This window comes from Gekko japonicus, unplaced genomic scaffold (assembly GCF_001447785.1).
Source record: "Gekko japonicus isolate JY-2015 unplaced genomic scaffold, Gekko_japonicus_V1.1 scaffold2209, whole genome shotgun sequence".
Taxonomy (NCBI): Eukaryota; Metazoa; Chordata; class Lepidosauria; order Squamata; family Gekkonidae; genus Gekko; species Gekko japonicus.
The window spans coordinates 190145-209874 of record NW_015161469.1 but is presented as its reverse complement, the minus strand read 5'-3'; positions in this window follow the sequence as shown (position 1 = coordinate 209874).

Here is a 19730-nt window from a genome sequence, read left to right as displayed (position 1 = left end):
CAAGGGGGGGGGGGGGTAGGTATCTTCACAAATGGAAAAGAACAAAGGCTCTTTAAGGAAAAGTTCTCACTAATTTCTGTACCCAGGTCCGTAGATTCCTGTTGAAGGCATGTGAATGTCCACCAGACCTCAGGGGTACACGCATGGAGAACAGAACTGGATGGATTTCATTTGTCCCATTCTAAATCTCTGGGGCACTTCTGCTGTGCCGGGTAGGTTAGGGGCCATGGCTCAGAGCCAGTTTGGTGTAGTGGTTAAGTGTGCGGACTCTAATCTGGGAGAATGGGGTTTGATTCCCCACTCCTCCACTTGCACCTGGCTGGATGACCTTGGGTCAGTCACAAGCTCTGACACAGCTGTCCTTGAAAAAGAGTAGTTTATGTCAGAGCTCTCTCAGCCCCACCCACCTCGCAGGGTGTCTGTTATGGGGAGGGGAAGGGAAAGGAGTTTGTAAGCCGCTCTGAGACTCCGAGTGAAGGGCGGGGTATAAATCCAATCTCATCATCATCTTCTTCTTCTTCTTCAGTGGTGGAGCATCTGCTCGGCAGGCAGAAGGTCCCAGGTCCAAGCCCCGGCATCTCCAGTTGAAAGGACCAGGCTGCAGGTGATGTGAAAGACCTCTGCCTGAGACCCTGGAGAACCATGCCCAGTCTGAGTACATAAGAACATAAGAGACACCAATGTTGGATCAGGCCAAAGGTCCATCCGGTCCAACACTCTGTATCACACAGTGGCCAGAAATACCACGTGCCATCAGGAGGTCCACCAGTGGGGCCAGGAAACTAGAAGCCCTCCCACTGTTGCCCTCTCCTAAGCACCAAAATGGCAGAGCATCACTTGCCCCAGAGCCCCTATCTATAACTTGTGGCTAATAGCCACTGATGGACCTCTGCTCCATATGCTTATCTAATTCCCTCTTGAAGCCGTCCATGCTTGTAGCCGCCACCACTTCCTGTGGCAGTGAATTCCACGTGTTCATCACTCTTTGGGTGAAGAAGTACTTCCTCTTATCCATTCTAATGGTAGATAATAGTAGAGTAGATAATACTCACCTTGATGGACTGAAGGGTCTGATTCAGTATAAGGAAGCTTCATGTGTTCATATTGGGGAAGGGGCGTGTCTCAGTGGCAGAGTATCTGCCTGGCATGCAGAAGGCCCCAGGTTCAATCCCCGGCATCTTGTAAGAACAAAAGAAAAGCCAGTGTTGGATCAGGCCAATGGCCCATCCAGTCCAACACTCTGTCACACAGTGGCCAAAGATACCAGGTGCCATCAGGAGGTCCAGCAGTGGGACCAGGACACTAGAAGCCCTCCCACTGTTGACCCCCCCCCAAGCACCAAGAATACAGAGCATCACTTGCCACAGACTGAGAGTTCCTACCTATAGTAAAGTAAAGGTAAAGGTTTCCCTTGCTTGAAACTCAGTTGAATCCGACTCTAGGGATGCGGTACTCATCTCCGTTTCCAAACCGAAGAGCCAGCGCTGTCCAAAGAGATTTCCGTGGTCATGTGGCCGGCATGACTAAACACCAAGGCACACGGAATGCTGTTACCTTCCCACCGAAGTGGTACCTATTTATCTACTTGCAATTTCTTGCTTTTGAACTGCTAGATTGGCAGGAGCTGGGGCCAGAGACGGGAGCTCACTCCGTCATGCGGCACTCGGGTCTCGAACTGCTGAACTACTAGCCACTGATGGACCTCTGCTCCATATGTTTATGGAAGCCGTCCATGCTTCTGTCATGTTTTCCTGCTCAGCCATTAAGCTCGTCCAGACAGACCTATTTCTGTGGGCTCCACACCTGCAGAGATTAGATGGGTAGCCAACAATGGAGAAGAGAAAACCTCAAGCATTGGCCTGAACTTACTGAGACTGAGAGTGAAAAAGATCTTGGGGTCAGAGTGGAGAGCTCCATGAAAGTGTCAACCCATTGTGCTGCAGCGGTGAACATGGCAAATTCTGTGTTAGGGATTACTAGGAAAGGGACTGAGAATAAAACGGCCGATATTGTAATGCCCAAGGGTCATTTTGTAGAAAAAGCGGTGCAGGAGCTCATTAGCATAACTCATTAGCATAACTTATTTGCATAGGCCCCACCCCTGACATCACCGGAAGTGTGTCAGAAGGCAACATCCAATGCTCAGGCTCCACTGGACTCTTTTGGATTGCTAGCTATATGGGGGGGGGGGGACATGCAGATCTGTCCTCGCAGGGGAGGGAGAGCTTGTACCTGAATAAAACTTGGTCTTAAAGGTGCCACTGGACTGTTTTGGACTGGGAGGCTGGGGGGGGGGGTTCTGCAACTTACCCGGCTACTTCTTGCTCTGACTGAGGGCTGCTGGGAGCAGTGGGGGGGCTTGTTGCATGTGCCCGCCCCCTGGGATCTTTACTGCCAGAGTTCCGCTCCGTGCGCTCCTGCAGGAAATGACCCCTGGTAATGCCCCTGTATAGAACTATGGTGCGGCCACATTTGGCCCTGGTTAGTACTTGGGTGTGAGACCACCAAGGAGTTCATGGGTTGCTACGCAGAGGCAGGCAATGGCAAATCACCTCTGCTTTGTATTTTTCCTTGAAAACCCTACGGGGGTCACCATAAATTGGCCGTGACTTTCCTGCACTTTCCTCTACCAAATACAGTTTGGGGGGGAGGGGTTACCCAGGGGTACTGACCACTGCACTTGGACTCAGAATTCTTCAGAGAGTTCAGAGAGTTTGGGTGTATTCTGTCATTGGTAGACGTCCGACATACTAATCTGTTCTCCTGTTGGCTTTCCTTGCCCCAGTTGCCTGTAATAGTGGGCTGGTTAATGGATTGAACTAGACAGGATTAGCCATTCCAATTTATATGCCATCGCTTTCCTCATGTAATGCGTTCACTGTGAGTGGTGAGTTATTGACTGCCTTCAACGGGGCTACAAACAGATTTTTTTATATATATACAAAAAAAAGGGAACATTTGTAAGGCCAACTCTAATACTGTGAGGGTCAAGTTGTTTTTCATTCTCCGGCTTTCTCCCATCAACATAACCCTTGGATATACTCTCCCCTGGGGTTTCTCGCCAATTTGGGCTGACCAGTGCTCAGTGGCCTGGAGAGGCCTTGGGGTTGAATATAGTTAAGTCGGTGAAATTTAACCTATATTATTGATACTGGGCCTGTCGCAAAGTGGCTTAAAAGGAAGAGTTCATTAGAGAATTAAACACAACTGGCAGCAGACCAGTTCCGCACGCCAGGAGGAGGAGGAGGAGGAGATTGGGTTTATACCCTACCCTTCACTCGGAGTCTCAGAGCAGCTTACAAACTCCTTTCCCTTCCCCTCCCCACAACAGACACCCTGTGAGGTAGGTGGGGCTGAGAGAGCTCTGGCAGAAACTGCTCTTTTTTCAAGAACAGCTCTGACAGAACTATGGCTTGCCCAAGGTCATCCAGCAGGTGCAAGTGGAGGAGTGGGGAATCAAACCCAGTTCTCCCAGATTAGAGTCCGTGCACTTAACCACTACACCAAACTGGCCTTCTTCCATCAAGTTAACCCTTGGATATACTCTCCCCTGGGTTTCTCGGCGATTTGGGCTGAAGAAGAGGAGGAGGAGGAGGAGATTGGATTTATACCCCGCCCTTTAGTACCTGAAGGAGTCTCAGAGCAGTTTACAATCCCCTTCCCTCACCACAACAGACACCCTGTGAGGCAGGTGGGGCTGAGAGAGCTCTTTTGAGAATGCTCTTGAGAGAACAGCTCTGAGAGAACCTGTGACTGACCTGACGTCACACCAGCAGTTGTATGTGGAGGAGTAAGGAGTCAGATAAGAGTTTGCGTGCCTAACCACTACACCATTGTAGTGGGCCATTGGCCTGCTCCAACATTGGCTTCTCTTATGTTCTTAATGTTCTTACCCGACTACTAACCACGACACCAAACAAAGATATCCTTGCTGCAACGTCGGATGACACTGTTTCACATTTCACATGTGCATGACACTGCTTTAGCGGCATCGGAGCCAAGATTGATTAGTGCCACAAGTGCAGACATGTAGCGATAAGCCTGCTACACCTCTTGGTGGACCCCCTCCCCCAGGGCTCTTTTTGTAGAAAAAGCCCAGCAGGAACTCATTAGCATAATAGGCCACACCCAACAGCAGGAACACATTAACATATTGGGCCACACCCCTGACAGCACAGCTCATTGGCACATTAGGCCACACCCCCATGTTACCAGAAGTGTGGTCATCCAGCCACACCCACCTTTTGCTTCTTATTCTGTTGACCTTGTTTGTTGTCCAAACCCAGGGCTTTTTTGTAGCAGGAACTCCATTGCATGTTAGGCCACACTCCCCTAATGTAGCCAATCCTAATGAGTTCCTGCTGTTGGGTGTGGCCTATTATGCTAATGAGTTCCTGCTGGGCGTGGCCAACTTGGGAGCCAGCCGGAACGCCGTTCCTGTGCGTTCCTGCCCAAAAATAGCCCTGCGCCTCCCCACTGTGGCTTGAAGGCCCATTTCAGGCTAAAATCTGAACTCAAAATCCTGAGCTTGAAATCATATGAACGTCTTCCTCTTTCCTTGGCTTCCTGCTCTGGTGCTCACCTTCTAAGTTAGTTATGCACCGCAGGGGACCATGCATTCCTGGCAGAACATGGAAGCCGCCACCGCAAAGAGGGAGACATAATTCAGGTAGGCAGGAAGCTGAAACACTTTCATAAAATAAGCAGCACAAGCCCCAGTATGGCACTAAACGGAGGCATCACCAGCCTTTTCCCTTCCAATGGGTTCAGCTGTTTAAAAATAAAGAAGAGGAAGAAGAGATTGGATTTATACCCCACCCTTCACTACCCAAAGGAGTCTCAGAGTGGCTTACAAACTCCTTTCCCTTCCCCTCCCCACAACAGACACCCTGTGAGGTAGGTGGGGCTGAGAGAGCTCTTTCACGAACTGCTCCTTCAAGAACAGCTCTTATCAGAACTACGGCTTGCCCAAGGTCATCCAGCAGCTGCAAGTGGAGGAGTGGGGAATCAAACCCGGTTCTCCCAGATTAGAGTCTGCGCACTTAACCGCTACGCCAAACTGACTCTCAAACTTTCTCAGAGCAAGTCCTCCCCTCTGTTGCATTGCTGCGCCACCATGGTTATGGTTTCTTGAGGGTGGCATGGAAAAAACCAAAGGTTCACCCTTCTACCATGATGAATTTATTCCTTGGAAAGTAGGGTTGCCAACATCCAGGTGGGTCCTGGAGATCTCCTGGAATTGCAACTGATCTCTAGATGAAAAACTGGCTAGTTCATAGAAAACAGAGAGTGAGTGTAGGTGGGCAATTTTCTCAGTGGAGGGTGGTAAGCAGTGGGGTACCGCAGGGATCAGTACTTGGTCCACTGCTTTTTAACTTGTTCATTAATGATTTGGAGATGGGAGTAAGCAGTGAAGTGGCTAAATTTGCGGATGATACAAAGTTGTTCAGGGTGGTGAAAACCAGTGAGGATTGTGAGGCACTCCAAGGGGATCTGTCAAGGATGGGCGAGTGGGCGTCAACATGGCAAATGGGGTTCAATGTGGCCAAGTGCAAGGTGATGCACATTGGAGCCAAAAATCCTAAATATAAATACACATTGATGGGGTCTGAACTGGCAGAGACTGAGCAAGAGAGGGATCTTGGAGTTGTAGTGGATAACTCACTGAAAATGTCGAGACAGTGTGTGACTGCAATAAAGAAGGCCAATGCTATGCTGGGGATTATTAGGAAGGGTATTGAAAACAGATCAGCCAATATCATAATGCCCCTATATAAATCAATGGTGAGACCTCATTTGGAATACTGTGTGCAGTTCTGGGCACCACACCTTAAAAAGGATATTATAGCTTTGGAAAAAGTGCAGAAAAGGGCAACTCGAATGATAAAAGGGTTGGAACACTTTCCCTATGAGGAAAGGTTAAAGCGCTTAGGGCTCTTTAGCTTGGAGAAAAGACGACTGAGGGGTGACATGATCGAGGTTTATAAGATTATGCATGGGAAAGAGCAGGTAAAGAAAGAGGTACTTTTCTCCCTTTCTCACAATACAAGAACTCGTGGGCACTCCATGAAACTGCAGAGCGGTCGGGTTAGAACGGATAAAAGGAAGTACTTCTTCACCCAAAGAGTGATTAACACATGGAATTCACTGCCACAGGAAGTGGTGGGTGCTACAAGCATGGACGGCTTCAAAAGGGAATTAGATAAGCATATGGAGCAGAGGTCCATCAGTGGCTATTAGCCACAAGGTATAGCTAGGGGCTCTGGGGCAAGTGATGCTCTGTCTTCTTGGTGCTTGGGGGGGGTCAACAGTGGGAGGGCTTCTAATGTCCTGGCCCCACTGCTGGACCTCCTGATGGCACTGGTATTTCTGGCCACTGTGTGACACAGAGTGTTGGACTGGATGGGCCTTTGGCCTGATCCAACATTGGTGTCTCTTATGTTCTTATGTTAAGAAGAAAAAGAAGAGGAGGAGGAGGATTACCCCACCCTTCACTATCCAAAGAAGTCTCAGAGGGACTTACAATCTCCTTTCCCTTCCCCTCCCCACCCTGTGAGGTAGGTGGGGCTGAGAGAGCTCTTTTGAGAACTGCCCTTGAGTGAACAGCTCTGACAGAACTTGTAACTCACCCAAGGTCACACCAGCAGCTGCACGTGGAGGAGTGGGGAATCAAACCCGGTTCTCCCACATTAGAGTTCGCGCTCCTAACCACGACACCAAACTGGTTCCCCTGGAGAAAAGGACTGCTTTGGAGGGCAGACTCCTGACGAATGGGCAAAGTCAACAACTGCCTGTACACAGTGCCTTCTCCGGGGTGGCCTCCACCTTGTGGAACAGCTTGCCCTGGAGGTCAGGAAGATCCCCACTCTCCTGGCTTTCCGCAATCTATGCAAGACTGAATTATTCAAGAGGTCTGTTCTATGCAGGCAATAGGGCAGCACTGTTACGAAAGGTTTCGCAAAGTTACCTGGATTCAGTTATTAGGGACTGTGGTCTATACTACTAGTTTGCTGTAAGTTGGGTCCTATCATGTAATTTTGCATTGTTGAATTATGTCGTGTTAACACCCCTGGTTGGCTTCAGTTCCGTTTTTTAGACCTCTGGTTGATTCTACACCCGAAATCCGATTTCGATATTTATTGAATGTCCCAACCTGTCGATTTGTGTTGACTCACTCTTCCATTAAGATGGCTGCCTTTCGGACTTAACCTAAACCAAGTAAATGTAATTGATGGATGGGGAGGGAAGCGAGGTTTGAAAGGGATGGTTTAAGTGAAACATTTGCCTTTTGTCTCCCGCTACGAGCACATGGAAAGATAAAAGGTTGAGCTCAAATGATTGGGGCAATCGGTGTTTGATCAAACTTCTGCGGTGGTCTTCAGAAGTGGAAGTTTAATGCTTAATAACATAAGAGAAGCCATCTTGGATCAAACCAATGGCCCATCCAGTCCAACACTCTGTGTCACACAGTGACCAAAACCCTAGTCCCATCAGGAGGTCCACCAGTGGGGTCAAAACTCCAGAAGCCCTCCCACTGTGGCCCCCCAAGCGCCGAGAGTACAGAGCATCACTGCCCCAGACACAAGAATTGAAGAGAAGCCATGTTGGGTCAGCCCAGTGGCCCATCCAGTCCAACACTTGGTATCACAAAGTGGCCAAAACCTAGGTCCCATCAGATGGTCCACCAGCAGGCCAAAGCTCCACAAGCCCTCCCACTTTTGCCCCTCCCAAGCACCAAGAATACAGAGCATCACTGCCTCAGACATAGCCACTGATGGATCTCTGCTCCTTATGTTTATCCAGTCCCTTCTTGACTTTGCCTATGCTTGTAGCCACCACCGCGTCTTGTGGCAGTGAATTCCACGTGTTAATTCCACATGTTAATGCTTCAGTGCACTTAGTTCTCACGTGAGCAGGGGTTCCAGTGGTCCCCCAGTGGTGTGGCTAATCTCCCCCAAGTGCTGATGCTTTTTACTACACTTGCGTCTTCTGTGTCAGGCCATTGAACAGTGGAGCCAAAGGTGGGAGAGGAATTAATCTGATGAGAATCAAATTAAACAGGTGCAACTTGAGACAGCCCTGACCTAGATGGCGTAGGCTAGTCCAGTCTCATCAGATCTTGGAAGCTAAGGCAGGGTTAGCCCAGGTCAGTGTTGGAAATGTGTGACTTGCACGGTCTAGATTCCAGTCATTATAGGGTTAATTTGTTTTACCTTCTGTACTATTGTTTAGACTTACCTGGGAGAGGAACTTGGCTCAGAGCCAATGGGAAGATAGCCCAGGAAAATCTAAGACCGATTTCACACAAGAGCTGCGCCGCGGTCGTGCCTCCCTTTGCCCCGCTTCTATTGGTCAATTTCCCACTCGAAGCCACAAGGCCGCATTTTGACCCACGGCTTCGCCCGATTTCCCCTGCGGTTTCATGATCCTCAAAAAAACAGGATCACGAAGCCGCGGGGGGAATCGGGCGAAGCCACGGGTCAAAATGCAGCCGTGCGGCTTTGAGTGGGAAATTGACCAATAGAAGTGAGGCAAAGGGAGGCACGACCGAGGCAGAGCTCTTGTGTGAAGTCGATCTAAGTCTGTTTACTAGCAATCATTGGTTACTGTGTTCAGGTGACTTCCTTCTAGGGGTCCAGAAGAAGGAGAAACTCCATTGTTTTGTGACCACGGGTTCTGTGCTGTAAGGATCTAACAATTTAGCTCTAGATATCTCTTTTGTTTTGCAGCTTTCCACACCCCCTGACATCACCAGAAGTGTGTCAGAAGGCAACACCCACCGCTCAGGCTCCTCTGAACTCTTTTGGATTGCTAGCTATTGGGGGTGGGGATGTGCAGATCTGTCCTCACAGAGGAGAGCGAGCTTGTACTTGAATAAAACTTGGTCTTAAAGGTGCCACTGGACTGTTTTGGACTGGGGGGCGGGGGGGGGGGGCTCTGCAACTTATCTGCCTGCTTCTTGCTCTGACTGAGGACTGCTGGGGGCAGGGGGTGGGGCTTGTTGCATGGGCCCGCCCGCTGGGCTCTTTACTGCCGGAGCTCCACTCCTGTGCGCTCCTGCAGGACATGACCCCTGACTCTGACTGTCTGCATTTGGTGCATGCATGACAGTCATGGAAGGGGGTGAACAGCAAGAAGGTTCTTCAAGATCCATTCATCCCTTTGAATCATGGAATCATAGAGTTGGAAGGGATCTCCAGGGCCATCTAGTCCATCCCCCGGCACAATGCAGGAAAATCACAGATACCTCCCCCCCACACCCCCAGTGACTCTTGCTCCATGCCCAGAAGATGACAAAAAACCCTCCAGGATCCCCGGGCAAACGGGCCTGGAGGAAAATGGCTTCCTGACCACAAAATGGCGACCAGTGTTTCCCTGGGCATGTCAGAACCCTTGTAATACTTCCAAAGTCAATAAGACCAGGGGTGACATCTGCCGAGTCGGTGGCGTTTGGACATCCCGAAGATGCTGGAGGACTTTATTCTTTTTTTCCCCTCCCAGGCACCCATTTCCCCCCCAAGACATAAAACCGAGAGAGAGAAAAGCTCCTTTAGTGGAAATTGCAATACCTATAACTCGAGCTGATCCTGCCGGCTGATTTCATTCCCTCTCATTGCTTTTCCCTTTTGTCCTCGCCAGCACATTGAGCCTTTTCCGGCGGCCTAAATCAAATTCCTTTTCTAAATGTTAGCTGGGGGAAAACACAGACCCGGGCAAGAGTGGGTCAACGGCCTTTCCGGGGAGGTTTTGGCAACTCGGAAGAGTGTTGTGCTTCGGGAGGAGGGGCGGAAGGACCGCTCTCCAAACATCTTAAGTTTGTTCTTCTTCTCTGAATTGTCCAAATGGGTTGTGGAACTGGGGGTCCAGCTGTGGCTCCCTGGTGGAAACCGTGCGTTACGGGAAGGGTTGCCAAGTTCCAGAAGTGGTCTGGAGGTCTCCCAGAATTACAATCTCCAGATGACAAAGATCTGTTCCCCTGGAGAAAAAGAGTCATTCACATAACACTGGAGAAAACACACCATTCCTCTGCCAAGCCGTTCTTAAAGGTGAACCCTCTCAGTTCAGCCGTCTGACTCCCTTTGCTTCCAAACAAAATGTCAACATAAGGTTCTTGCTGAGTGGTATATTTATAGTCCAAAGAGTGATTAACACATGGAATTCACTGCCACAGGAAGTGGTGGCGGCTACAAGCATGGACGGCTTCAAAAGGGAATTGGATAAGCATATGGAGCAGAGGTCCATCAGTGGATATTAACCACAAGGTATAGATAGGGACTCTGGGGCAAGGGATGCTCTGTCTTCTTGGTGCTTGGGGGGGGTCAACAGTGGGAGGGGTTTTAATGTCCTGGCCCCACTGGTGGACCTCCTGATGGCACCTAGTATTTCTGGCCACTGTGTGATACACAGTGTTGGACTGGATGGGCTTTTGGCCTGATCCAACATTGGCGTCTCTTATGTTCTTATGTCCAAAATACAGTAAAAGCAGTCAAAGATTTACCAGCTATACAAACGTTTCGCAAATCCTTTCTCAAGACTGGACCGATATTGAAGCCATGCCTACAGACGCCATTTCCAACGCTGAAGCGCCTGATTCTCCTAAAGCGAAAACGCCTCATTAGAGAGATCGACGCTGTGCCAGAATCAGGAGCTTTAGCACTGGAGATTGAGTCTGTAGGTGTGGCTTCGATAAAAGTCCAGTCTTGAGAAAGGATTTTCAAAACGTTTGTATGGCTGGTATATTTTCGACTGCTTTTACTGTATTTTGGACTACACATATACCAATCAGCAAGAACATAAGAACGTGAGAGAAGCCAATGTTGGATCAGGCCAATGGCCCATCCAGTCCAACACTCTGTCACACAGTGGCCAAAAATACCTTGTGTTGACATTTTGTTTGGAAGCAAAAGGAGTCCGACGGCGAAACTGAGAGTGATTACCTTCAAAGAGAGAAGAAGAAGAAGAGATTGGATTGATACCCCGCCCCTCACTACCCGAAGGAGTCTCAGAGTGGTTTACAAACTCCTTTCCCTTCCCCTCCCCACAACAGACACTCTGTGAGGTGGGTGGGGCTGAGAGAGCTCTTGACAGAAACTGCTCTTTTTCAAGGACAGCTCTTGTCTGAACTACGGCTTGCCCAAGGTCATCCAGCCAGGTGCAAGTGGAGGAGTGGGGAATCAAACCCGGTTCTCCCAGATTAGAGTCCACACACTTAACCACTACACCAAACTGGCTTGGCAGAGAAACAGCGTGTTATCTCCAGTGTTAAGTGAATTACTGTTATTGTTTTTTTCACTGGAAGTCCATCCATGCTTACTTGTAAACCTCTGGAGAAAATGGCTGCTTTGGATGTTGGACTCTGTGGCACAACACCTAACAGAAGTCCATCTCCTCCTCATTCCCTGCCCTTCCCAGGTTTTAGCCCCAAACCTCAGATATTTCCCAAGCAAGAGTTGGTGAGCGTATTCATGGGCAAAGGGCCCGGGCATCTCCACTTAAAGGGCTTCCTTAGCAGTTCTCAGAAAGATCCCGGTGGTCAGCCATGTTGGTCTGAAGCAGTAGAGCAAATTGAAAGTCCAGTGGTACCTTTCAGACCAACGAAGTTTTATTCAAGGTATGTGCATTCATGTGCACACACACTTTTTCAAATACGTTGGAAGGAAGGCAAGGTTCAAACTTATAGACGGGATGAACATCAAATTATCGTGTAACACGATGAAGATCCGCAGGGCCTGTAAGACGGAGCTCTTCCGCCAGGCTTTCGAATGGGAGCCGCCGCCACCACTGTTCCATCAGCGCCCTATAATTCGCATACATTGTCATCATTGGTGCGGGTACTACTGGAGGGAGTGGGATGTGCCTAAGCAGGGGTCATTTGGGGGGGACGCGGGGGGACGCCATCCCCCCAGGTGAGGTGCAGGAGGGCGGGGCCTGGAGCTCCCTGCTGGTGCCCGCTGGAGGTCGCCGCCGGCTGTGGGGAGGACACACTTCCGGTGATGTCAGGGGGTGTGGCATATGCTAATGAGTTATGCTAATGAGTCCCCCTAGCTCTTTTTCTACGAAATGACCCCTGTGCCTAAGGGACAACAGTAGAGATAGGCACCGCTGTGAGTAGCTATACCATCGAGAACACCGAGCACCAAAATGTTTTATGAACTTTGCTTAACTATTTAATATTTAATGTAATCTGTACTGTAGTATTTTATACTGTTTTATTGTTTTATCTGGCGTTATGCCCCTGTAAGCCGCCCTGAGCCTGCGGGGAGGGCGGGATAGAAATCCAAATAAATAAATAAATAAATAAATAAGACGTTTTAAGAGCTGCAAAGGGAAAACTAAATAACAAGCGATAAGGTTATAAGGTCAACAATTGTAAGGCAATACACATGTCAAACTGAGACTCTCCATTCACTCCTCTCAGGCGTGGAGGTCACGTCCCCCCCCCCCACTTTTTAGGTGGGTGTAGTGTACATCAGCCAAACATTCCAATATTGCTTGTATTACATTTGGTATTCTAATATACTATTTTGAAAAAAGAATGACACTAAAATACAGAGGATGTATAGTCCCTCTGTATAAGAATACATATATGAGGACCGGATGAGTTAGCATATGTAATGAGATAAGAAACCAATATCCCTGTTGAGTCCTGGAGAGGTTTTTGTTCCAAGTGTTGTGATAACTTGTAATTCCGCCATTTCCCTTTCCATTCTGTTCCTGAAGTTCCTTTGTAATAAAACAGCTACCTTGAGGCCACCCACTGAATATCCTGGACGGCTGAAGTGTTCTCCTACAGGTTTCTTGGGATTCCTGATATCAGATTTGTGTCCATTTATCTTCTGGTGTAGGGCCTGTCCTGTTTGTTCTATGTAGAGAACTGAAGGGCATTGTTGGCATTCAATGGCATATACAGTGTTAGAAGATAAACAAGTGAATGAGCCTCTGATGGTGTAGTTGATGTTGTTAGGTCCAGTGATGGTGTTGTCTGGGTGTATGTGGCAGCAAAGTTGGTATGTGGGTATATTGCAAGCTCTGGTTCCTTGGCTTGGTTGTTGGTCCTCCAGAGGAACTGGCTGGCCACTGTGTGAGACAGGATACTGGACTGGATGGAGCACCGGTCTGATCCAGCCAGAGCTCTTCTGATGTTTTTATTAGCAGAAGGCCTCGGCCTTTCTGCCCTATTGTTGGCCCTCCAGAGGAACTGGTTGGCCACTGTGTGAGACAGGAGGCTGGATTGGATGGAGGAATGATCTAATCCAGCAGGGCTCTCCCGATGCTCTTATCAGGGAAAGGCCTCGGCCTCTTTGCTCCATTATTGGACCTCCAGAGGAACTGGTTGGCCACTGTGTGAGACAGAAGGCTGGACTGGATGGAGCACTGGTCAGATCCATCCAGGGCTCTTCTGATGTTCTTATCAGCAGAAGGCCTCGGTCTCTATGCCCTGTTGTTGGCCATCCAGAGGAACTGGCTGGCCACTGTATAAGACAGGATGCTGTTCAAATCCAGCAGGGTTCTTCTCATGTCCTTATGTTCTTGATTGAATAACAGAGGCTCTTAAGAGGCAAATCATCGAAAGGAGCTTTGAGGAAAGCAAGAAAGGAGCCGGGAGAAGACATACGCCGTTCCTTGAGTCCAAACTACAAAGGCAATTAATTTTTCAGCACCCGTTTGAAACACAGAATTTTTTTAAAAAAAATATTAAAAAGGGTATCATTCGTTGCTGGCACTTGTATATATTTCACGGCCTTTGCCAGCTAGTGATTCATAGACTTGTGCAAATTAGAGATGAGAAAAAGACGACTCGCTAGGTCATTCCGCCTGTACACCAGACAGTGAAGTATTATTCCCTCCGGTCTATTCATCAGCATGTTGTCCAGTCCAATTTTAAATGACTCAAGCAAAAGGGCTTCCACCAGATCCCTTGGGAGAGCTCGTCTACCGTCAGCTACGGCTCACCAATCGGAAAGGTTTGCTGGCATTCGGCCGGACTTCTAATGGTTTGCTTTGCCTGCCCTCCGTCCCAGTAATGCCTGTCTCTTGAACCACCTTGGGCCATGACCAAAGAGGAGAAGGCATTGCCAATCAAGGTTACAACTGGTAGGTTTCAGCGGTGTCTATGATGGTCAGTGATGTCATCCGAAACCCCTTGTCTTCTCAGATTAATTTCCATCCAAGACTCCTGGCTCTTATTCCCTGTGGACTTCAGAAGGCATCGGAGGGGTAGAGATTGGCTGGTCACCTTCTGATGACTTGTCACTTAAGATCTCTTTCCCACAGAGAGTGCACAGTGTGCAGTTTTTCTTACAAAAGTTGTCGCCGGGACTGCAACAAATGCTGGACCAAGGAGAAGGGTGAGCATCGGCCGCTCCTGAAGATCACAAATGGGGAGAAGACATGGTGTGGGGCAGGAGTCCCCAGCCGTGATCATGGGGCTTAATTTTGAAAACTGCCTTTGAGTGTTCTTAGAAGGTTCAAAAGGTAGGCCGAGGTCATGACCATCATGAGCAAGCCGGAGTTTGTTTGCGCTGGGTGCGAACTAGGCACACTTTGACACAAACTGTGTGAGACAGAAAGCTGGACTAGATGGACCACTGGCCTGATCCAGCAGGGCTGTTCTTAGGGTCTTATGAAGGCCTCAGTCTCTCTGCCCTGTTGTTAGCCCTCCAGAGGAACTGGTTGGCCACTGTGTGAGATGGGATGCTGGACTAGATGGATCACTGGTCTGATCCAGCAGGGCTCTTCTGATGTTCTTATGAAGGCCTCGGCCTCTCTGCCCTGTTGTTGGCCCCCCAGAGGAACTGGTTGGTCACTGAGATGGGATGCCGGACTAGAGGGACCACTAGTCTGATCCAGCAAGGCTCTTCTGATGTTAATATGAAGGTCTCAGTCTCTCTTCCCTGTTGTTGGCTCTCCAGAGGAACTGGTTGGCCACTGTGTGAGATGGGATGCTGGACTAGAGGGACCATGGGTCTGATCCAGCAGGGCTCTTCTGATGTTCTTATGAAGGCCTCGGCCTCTCTTCCCTGTTGTTGGCTCTCCAGAGGAACTGGTTGGCCACTGTGTGAGACAGAAAGCTAGACCAGACGGACCACTAGTCTGATCCAACAGGGCTCTTCTTGTGTTCTTATTTACAGCAGCTAGGAGAACATGCCTTGTTTGAACTCCCTCAGCTTCGCATGGATGGCTCAGTTAACTTGGATAGCCCATACTATCCTGATCTCGTTAGATCTCGGAAGCTAAGGAGGGTTGGCCCTGGTTAGTTCTTGGATGGGAGACCACCACGGAGGTCTAAAGTTGCTATGCAGAGGCAGGCAATGGCCAACCACCTCTGAATGTCTCTTGCCTTGAAAACGTCAATGCCATATGTTGGCGGCGACTGGATGGCACCTTCCCCCACCACCTGATCGGTTCACTTGGGTGTTCTCTGGCAAATTCTGTCACAAGTCTAGTAGTCTGTTGTGAAGCCTTATCCCCATGCGGAATCCACTTGGTGATTCCAGCTGGTTACACCCAGTTCAAGAACTTAAAAGCCAGGAAAAAGAACAGAGGGAGATTTCCCATTGGTGTATGGCAGCAAAATATTGATTTGGGCTCTCAGCAGCTCTGCGGGGTCCCAGGAAGAAGAAGTGGGGAAGAAGAATTTGAATGATACCGCACCCTTCACTATCCGAAGGAGTCTCAGACCCCAGTCACATGAAAGGTTTTGGGCCGGGAGAGGGACGGATCGGGGGCGGAGCAAGCAGGCGAGATCCCACCGCAACATCTGGGAAACGTTGCGGATTTCAAATATTAAAAAGGTGTATATATTTTAAATTTTTCTGAGGCCAGCTGATGTAATTTAAAACAGTAGGGGGCCTCTGGGTTTTGTATAGCTTAGGGCCTCAGCAAGACTAAATCCGGCCCTGTCTGCCAGTGACCTATAGCTTCACCTTTCTCCTCAACCAAGGCCCTTTCTGCGCTGACAGCTTGCTCCAGAGAATCCTAGGAGTCAGATCTTCAGGGTTGACTTCACAGTCACATACATTCCCTCTGCACTGGTTCCCCCCCCCCCCCCCCCCCCGTGTGGCAGGGACCTCAGAGCGGCCTACAATCGCCTTTCCCTTCCCCACCCCACAGCAGATGGCCCATGAGCTGAGAGAGCTCTCCCGAGAACTGCCCTTGAGAGAACAGCTCTGAAAGAACTTGTGACTGACCCAAGGTCAGTCCAGCAGCTGCATGTGGAGGCGTGGGGAATCAAACCTGGTTCTCCCAGATTAGAGTCCACACTCTTAAACATGACACCAAACTGGCTGATTCTGGACCTGTGAACAGTGTTCCCTCTAAGCTGAGTTAGTGTGAGCTAGCTCACAGTTTTTTAGCCTCTGGCTCACACATTTTTGTCTTAGCTCAGGAAGGCTGGCTCCAGAGCAAACTCATTTATGCAGTAGCCAAGTGACTGGCTCACAGCTTTAATGCCAGTAGCTCACAAAGTAGAATTTTTGCTCACAAGACTCCATAGCTTAGAGGGAGCATTGCCTGTGACCGTACCTGTGGCCAGAGAACTTTTAACTGGAGATTCTGAGAACTGACCGTGGGGCATTCTGTCTACAAGGCGTGTGCTGAAGCCAGAGTTACGGCCCGTCTCCTTTTGCCCCCTATCGAATTGTGCACATGAATTGTGCAGATAAACAGATGTATACAGACCTGTACGCTTTGCATTATTTAGTTAGGAGAATTCAGCTTTCCATAGTATGAGATTGACTTTGACATTTTCTTTCTTTTTCTTTTTTGCCGCGCATAAAGTGCACATCACTTTGCTTGTTGCCCATCTTAGCAGGCCAGAAATTGAATTGATTTTTTTTTTAAGGGCCCAGTTGTTATAGAAGGGGGGGGGGGGGGGGGGGGAGGAAAAATCCAGTTTCACAGGAAGGTTCTTGCCAACGAGAAGGTTCTAACCTGCCTTGAAGGCACTTAATCACGACGAAAATATCGGATAAAACATTTCCAGTGCCACAAATGTTGCATTGATTTGCGTCTCCGCCGAAAGCAACTGGTCCCAGGGACCCTGATGTGATTACAACCGGACTGTCCACTGTAAAAAGAGAGAGAGAGTGAGAGAGAGAGTTTTAAAACAGAGAGGTGAAAAGTCAGTTTGGTTAGCAGGCAGGGAAACAAATTGGCGGCCATCTTTATGAATCCACATTGTGGAGCTGCTTCTGGATTCAGATGCATCAGCCACTTAATGGGCCACAAGGGTTCCCAACACGGCGCCCACTGACAGCTTCTGTGGTGCTCCCCAAGTGGGTAGGGCCAGATGGGGCAGTTGCCGGGCAGAGCTTCGGGCTCAGCCACTGGCAATCTGATTGGCTAGGGATTAGGGTTGCTAGGTCACTACCTTCAGCCAGCAGGGGAATGGGGATTCCCTTCCAGAAGTGACGTTGTTGCACTAGGCACATCACTGGGGAGTTGCTCTAACACGAAACTCTATGGTATCATAGAGGGTTTTTTTTTGCCGAGTGCTAGAGCATCCCCCCCCCCCCCCCCAGCGACGTACCCGGTGCGATGGCGTCACCTCCAGGTCACCTCCAAGTGACATCACGCTGGGTATGTCATCATGCTGGGCAGGGCGATTATTGGGCCGGAACGCACAAGAACGGAGTTCCGGCTGGCTCCTAAGTTGGCCATGCCCAGCATGAACTAATTAGAATAATAGGCCACACCCAGCAGCAGAAACTCATTAGGATTGGCTACATTAGGGGTGTGTGGCCTAACATGTAAAGAAGTTCCTGCTACAAAAAAAGCCCTGGGTTTTGACAATAAACAAAGTAAATAGAATAAGAAGCAAAAGGTGGGTGTGGCTGGGTGACCACCCTTCTGGTAACATGGGGGTGCGGCCTAATATGCTAATGTGTTTCTGCTGTTGGGTGTTGCCTATTATGCCAACGAGTTCCTGCTGGGCCTTTTCTACAAAAAAAAGCCCTGACGCTGGGCATGTTGGTGCGATCCCGGCACTTTGGGGGCAGCCCCCCCACCTGAGGAATCCGGACCGGTGGATGAGGGGGCTAAAGAGGGCAAAACCTCACCCCCAGCGGGGGAAGGTCAAGGCTACCTGGGTAAATTAAAACCACGTTGCTTCAGCGATGCCTGCCACCGCAGTGCTGGTGTCCGTCTCTCTCACTGCTCTTTCCCAGTGTTATTTCTAAATCCATCCCCTTCTCCCCTGCACTTCGCCTGCTCTGTGTGTAGCTCCGCCTCTTGTGGCAGCCATTTTGTGCCTGGCTCCGCCTCCCAAGACAGCCATTTTGCAGTTGTACCCGCCATCTTGGGTCGGCATTTATTCCAGGGCCCACAGGCTCCCAAAAGACTGGGGGGACCCCTGACCCACATGGTTCCTGTTTAGTTGAGACCAATGAACGTATAAAGCGGCTACCTATTGAGGATGGCCGCTGGTCCACTCCATTCAATATCGCTTCATCCGCCTAGTAGCAGTGCTACAAAGCCTCAGAGTCTTTCCCAGATCTGCTGCTCGTCATTCTTTGACGCCAAGATGCCTCTTTAACCCTGGGACTTTCCACATGCAAAGCTCATGCTCTATCTCTGCTCTATCCGAGAGCCAGTTTGGTGTGGTGGTTAGGTGTGTGGACTCTAATCTAGGAGAACCGGGTTTGATTCCCCACGCCTCCACATGCAGCTGCTGGTGTGACCTTGGGTCAGTCACAAGCTCTGGCACAGCTGTTCTCTCAAGGGCAGTCCTCGAGAGAGCTCTCTCAGCCCCGCCTACCTCGCAGGGTGTCTGTGGTGGGGAGGGGAAGGGAAAGGAGATTGTGAGCCGCTCTGAGACTCCTTTGGGTAGTGAAGGGTGGGGTATGAATCCAATCTCCTCCTCCTCCTCCTCTTAGAAGCATGTTTTTCTGCATCCTCATCACTTACCCTGGAAAACCCCTCACTGGCCTAGTCTATGCACACCATAGAATGTGGTAATGATACGGCGGAAAGCCATGGTGGTAGATTGGCCAGAGTACTTCACACTGGCACTGAGGGCTGACATGGTTCAAAGTCTGAAGAGCCAGCGTGGCACAGTAGATAGACTGAGACACTGGGATTCTGGGAGACTTGGATTCGAATCTCCCCTTCTACCATGGAAGCTCTCTGGCTGACCTTGGGCAGGGCCCATCTCAAAGTCTTAGCCTGGCCTATCTCATGGGGTTGTATACACCATGTGTGATTGTGCGTGCATATTCATAAATCGAATCTTATACCCTTTAGTCCTGATATTTTGATAGCAGGGAGTTTTTACAATCAGGAGTGTGAAGCAACGGACTGGCAAGCCCTGTTCCCTCAGATTCGGAGAGGTTGGAAAAACCTGGTGGTCACCCCAAGTCTCCACTTGGCAATGCTACCCCTTTTCCTTCCTCGTGGCAGGTTACCAAACGTCCCACTGGGTGCAGATCAAGATGGGTAGCCACGTTAGTCTGTCTGTAGGAGTAGAAAAGAGCAAGAATCCAGTAGCACCTTAAAGGCTAACAAAATATGTGTCAGGGGAGGAGCTTTCATGAGTCACTACCAGTGTTCCCTCTAAGCTGAGTTAGTGTGAGCTAGCTCACAGCTTTTTAGCCTCCAGCTCACACATTTTTTCCTTAGCTCAGGAAGGAGGGCTCCAGAGCACACTAATTTATGCAGGAGCCAAATCGCTCACTCACAACTTTAATGCCAGTAGCTCACAAAGTAGGAATTTTGCTCACAGGACTCCACAG